This window comes from Crassostrea angulata, chromosome 4, assembly GCF_025612915.1.
Source record: "Crassostrea angulata isolate pt1a10 chromosome 4, ASM2561291v2, whole genome shotgun sequence".
NCBI lineage: Eukaryota > Metazoa > Mollusca > Bivalvia > Ostreida > Ostreidae > Magallana > Magallana angulata.
Genome location: NC_069114.1, coordinates 13,488,111 through 13,493,650, shown reverse-complemented (window position 1 = coordinate 13,493,650; position 5,540 = coordinate 13,488,111). Strand labels below are relative to the sequence as shown.

The 5,540-nt window shown below is 32.7% G+C and overlaps 1 pseudogene; it reads left to right on the top strand.

Moving 5' to 3' along the window:
* Window positions 1–320: 320 nt before the first annotated feature.
* LOC128182071 (uncharacterized) lies at window positions 321–718 on the top strand (annotated as a pseudogene).
* The last annotated feature ends 4,822 nt before the right edge of the window (window positions 719–5,540 follow it).

Genomic DNA, 5,540 nt, shown 5'->3' with positions numbered 1-5,540 from the left:
CCAAACAAATATTGCAATTTTTGCCGCTAGGTGGTGTCCGTCAAATCCACTATCGACGTCACATGTGAGCTGACCGGTAGCAATAGAGGAGGCTCATAGAGCCTTCGTCTAAAAAGGAATACTTGAAGTCAAAGTGGTCAATCTGGTTTCACACATTAGATGCTAACCACGACAGCAATATTCCTCTGAAGACATGGACGAGTCGGCTGAGAAGTTTGCAAAAATTCGAAACCAACTACGAGAGAAGGCATCTTCAAAGTGGGGAGTTTCAAGACCACTTAGGAGGCAAGGGACCAAATAGTAGGGAATTGAAATAAAAAAAATGGTGGAACGACTACATCTTCCGTAAGGGTCCCGAGGTGACGATGACGGAAGATGAATTCGTGAAATCCCTTGAAGAGGCCTACCAAAGAGACAATGCTGCTTTCCGTAAGGAAATGGAGCGATGTTTCGAGGACATTGCAAAATATGTCACAGCAGACATGAAACAGATTCTTACCAAAGATGAATTCGCCTATGGGTTCAAAGTTTTTAAGTTTGGCCAGGTAGACGAGGGAAAGAATGAGAGGCATACGAGCTATTCACGACCGCCCATGGAAAGCCCACTGTACAGCTATTAGTTGATGCCTGGGTTCAGTTAAAGGCAGATGACGATCAAAGCAAACATGATATCATCATGAAAATTTTTGGAAACTTACCGTTTTATTTTGAACACTGAAATTGATCAAAATATTTTAGCATTTTTACAAAAAGTTATAATGAAAAAATGGTAAATGAATTATGAAAGGAACTAATCCGATCAAAGCATGGTTGTTGACATCTAAACAAGTATTTTCGATATGACAGAGGGGTGCTTTGAAGTTTATGTTATGTTAAAATAAGCTGAATATGACGAAACAAAACAACAAATAATCGTTTAAAGAATTCTTAAATCGTTTTAAGTTTTACAGTTCAAGATGAATCTGAAAATATTATAATAATATTTCTTTTAACTAATTATTATCATATCACACTTCATTCAAGAATATCTGTAAAATTGTTATTTAAATCATGAATGTGACTGGTTTTGTCCGTTATAAAGTATTGAAAAAAGAATAACATTAACAAAAAATTACGTTCTTCGATCGATTAGATTTTATATATTGTTTGATGTATTGGTCATCCAAAATGTTTAATCTATATAGATTTTGCTCACAAAGCATTGTTCAAAATTTAAATCCAGTTTAATTGACTAAAGAGTCAATGAACGAGAAGGCAAATTCAGACTTGTTTTTATTTTCTATGTACAAAATTCCATTAGAGATGAAAAGCAGTCATACCGCAACTAGACTGGAAGCCAATGAAACACCTATTCAATACATAAATGTAAGACAGCTATGTATAACCCTTCCAGACTTCGGCTCGGGCATGAAGTTTGGTAGTATTCAGGTGATAGATTGTAATAATAAAATTCACATCTTTTCAAAACTGGCACATTGCGTTTGGGAAACTTATTTTCGATTCGATCGACCTACAACCTTTTCTATAGCATCCACAAACAGAGTCACGTCATAACGTAACGCTATGTGACTCTATACAAAATTAAGTGTTTTCAAACAGTAAATTCATAAGCTTGTATTCACTCAATAATCATAGAACAAAAATATATGAGAAATGATTTACCTTAAAATGCTTAGTGTATGTATGAAATTCATAAAACCTCGTCTAAAATTAAATTAAAATGAAAAGAATATCGCGCTTGTTTGCGAAAGCTTCGCCTGAAATATAACAGGAAGTAAAAGTCGCGTTGTTTTATTTGGCCGTTACCAGGACATTAACGGTGCATGAGACTGTTCTTTGCTATAAACATACGCTGGAGAACTTGCAGAACAAAATGATACCAAACAACGCCCGACAAATCTTTATACTGCCATGATAAAAGACTACAAAATGTAAGTAATTTTTAATAAAAAAAAATCCCCCATTTTCTCGGACAGGTTGCATATCTGTTACAGCATTTAATGAAATCGATATTAACTCCTATTCAAACTAATGGTGATGCAAAACTTTTTGCGGTCGATTAATTGATTTCCCGAAGAATCATAAAGTGACTCATATTTTTTCTTGAACTATAAAACTTAAAAAATATTAATTACATTTATCTAAACTGCTTGAATTTTTTTCCAATTTCTCTTGCAAAATTCTGAGTATGAGCACATCGAGTAAAAACATTCTTTTAAAGCACTACATTTTGTTTACACTTGCAGAAGTAATCATGATTCAGAATATTAACTGAATTTGAATATATACAATGTTATGTATATTCATTTCTCGATGCTTGTTTCCATAATTTATGACAAACTAATGGATACAAACACCATTATACAATATGTACCTAGGTTTAGAAATTCATATTACATGTACTACAGGCACCTGTATCTATGCTTTTTGTAGAGGGTAAGGCATGCGTAGAACACATACAATGAGTCTACTATTCTTGCTCGGATCCAATAGTTGTAGCGATTCGTGGGATGAGTTACGTAACTGAATGCACAACGCCGTTGACAATTCATCATGACATTTATGCTGGTGGACGAGCCCATTAAACAATAGAATATTTTGATCAATAAAACTATTTGTTTATTTTCTTTATAGAATTTGGGTTATACATAGAGGACTTAAAAAGATTTATTGCCGGTTTTTTAAAATATATATTTACTGAGATGCATGAAAACTTTCTGCTCTATTTTCTTACGCGTAGACTTATTGTATGTTTCTACGCGTACCTTCCTGTTTGAGAATTCGACTGACAGTAAACTAAAAGACGGGGTCACGTGACCCCATCTAAAAATGACCATCTCATCTTCAAAAATACCGACAGATTTCACTTCTTTCCTGTTTCCTGTGTTGTCATAATATGCCGATTTTCAGCAATGATATAGAAGTGATATAACTTTACGCTTACACGTAGTCTAAGTAAGGTTTTGTTGATTAATTTACGAAGATAATAGATGGAAATGCTAATTTGCATTGGATTGAATATAAAAAAAATGCCATTAGTTTAATATATGAAATAAAATATTCAACAACTAATTATAGGTACGTTTTGATGTATCGTGTCCTTTCTATCATCGACGTCAAGAAATTGGTATATTTTGCAACAAATGTGTCCCAGATATTGCGTTACATGAAGATACCTAGAGGAAGTCGGACAAGTAGCGAAGGGGCCTTTCAGCACGGTCCGCTTATGAACATTTCCTTGTCCAACAGGTAGTGGGTTCAGTTTACAGCAGATGACGATAAAAACAAACAGACAGGATGTTATGCTGTTTTACAGAAACTAACCGTTTGCTAATAACCAATGATGCTGTACAATAGATTTTTTAAGTCTTTAAAACAATATGATAATGAAATGGTTATATTATTTCCTAACGTAATCTCTGGAAGGGTTTGCTACATCTAGATAAACATTTGCAATATAAAAAGAAATTAGAAAATATTTTAAACAATGTCTCCTCCAAAACCATGAATAGAAATACGCTAATTCTGTTTTACCTTTGCGTTTATCAGAAAGTGAATTACCAAACAAAGTGTATTGTGGCAGAACTCTTTTTTTATATAATATCTATGCCGATTTTTAATAAACATAGAGAATTTGCCTGATGAAAATGTTTTAGGTCTAAATGGTTGCTAGTGCAATCTGTTGAGAAGATATTATGAAGAATAAAGAAATGATAATTTACGTTAAAAAAAAAAGCATAACAAGAGGCTCATGGGCCACATCGCTCACTTGAGGAACAATAGGTATTATAAAATCAGCTTCATGAAGTCATAATACAAACTTTCTGGACAATGTACAACAATACATGTAGATCATGTATAAATAAAATCCATTTCCCCCCTGGATATTCTTATGTTTATAATCATCAGTCCCTTTTCTAACGGGATGATTTTATAGTCATATCACATGTTGAGTATTGCAGTTCTCAAAAAGATCCTTAACAAGTGTTTATATATGGGATATAAAGCTACATCAAACTTTGAACCTTCTTGTGAGGCCGATGAATTGTCCTGGAGCAAAAGTCTTAACAATTATAAAGAATCATCTGGCTGATTAGTTTCTGAGAAGAAGATCTTTAAAGATTTACTCTATATATTCCTATGTAAAAGTTTAACACCCCTCATGTGGCCCCACCCTACCCCCAGGGATCATGATTTTCAAAAAATTGAATCTACACTACCTGAATATACTTCTACACAAGTTTCAGCTTTCCTGGCTGATTAGTTTCTGGAAGAAGATTTTTAAAGATTTACTCTATATATTAGTATGTAAAACTTCGACCCCCATTGTGGCCCCACCCTACCCCTGGGGGTCATGATATTCACAACTTTGAATCTACACACTACCTGAGAATGCTTCCAAACAAGTTTCAGCTTTCCAGGCTTTATGGTTATTTAGAAAAAGATTTTTGAAAATTTCTCAAATTTTTTCATTAATTTCTAATTATCTCTCCTTAAAAAAAAAGGGTTTGGCCGTTTAACTTTCACAACTTTGAATTCCCTTTGCCTAAGGATGATTTGTGCAAAGGTTTGTTAAAAATGGTCCAGTAGTTCTTTAGAAGATGTTGAAAATGTGAAAAGTTTACGGACAGACGGACGACAGGCAAAATGTGATCAGAAAAGCTCACTTGAGCTTTCAGCTCAGGTGAGCTAAAAACTTTAGAATTTTATTTATTAAACAATATTCTAACCTCTTTCACCAGTATATGTAAGTAAATAAAAGCAAAGTAATTTGAATATTAGATTGTATATCATAGCGTATCCATACTTGAAAATAATTGATCGTAAGTAAAATGATAAATAGCACAATGGTGTCTATATCAAATCCATTTTATGAATCAAAATCGTACTGTTGTGTTGTGTTGCTCTAGATCTGTAGAATATATTTTAATGCATAACATTATTACGTACAAAATCCTACTTTTGCTTAATTATATGAACTTAAAATAAAAGTTTAAGTACTAATAATTCCAGTAATCTGTGATTGAAGTTGTATTTTCTCTTTTTTTCCCATCCCTTCATCAGCTTCAAGTAAAGTTACGAGTGTCATATGCCACTGCAATCAGTATTTGGTTTCAGAATATTTAATATAAAGATAAAAAACAAAAGGATTTTTTGTTCAGATATTGAAAGTGCCTTTTCATTATTTATTCAATTATTTGGAAAAATGAAGTGTTTTGAAAGATACAATTGATATACTTATTTTAAAAAGTGTATCTTGCACAAATATAGATAACTCCAACTAATTTGATGTTGAACAACAATTTGATATGTGTTGTTTGCTTAATAAACTAAGTACATTGATACTTTCAAATTGTCATATCTAATAAGTATAAATTGAGTACCACTAAACATATGATACAGCACTCATTGCTCTTTATCTGCTTACAAATTCAAAATATTAAAGTTCTAGCAACATTCAATAATATGAGCTAATCTATTTTTAGACAAGAGCGATTTAACATCGGTAGATTTAATTACTTCTCCAACAGATCAATAAA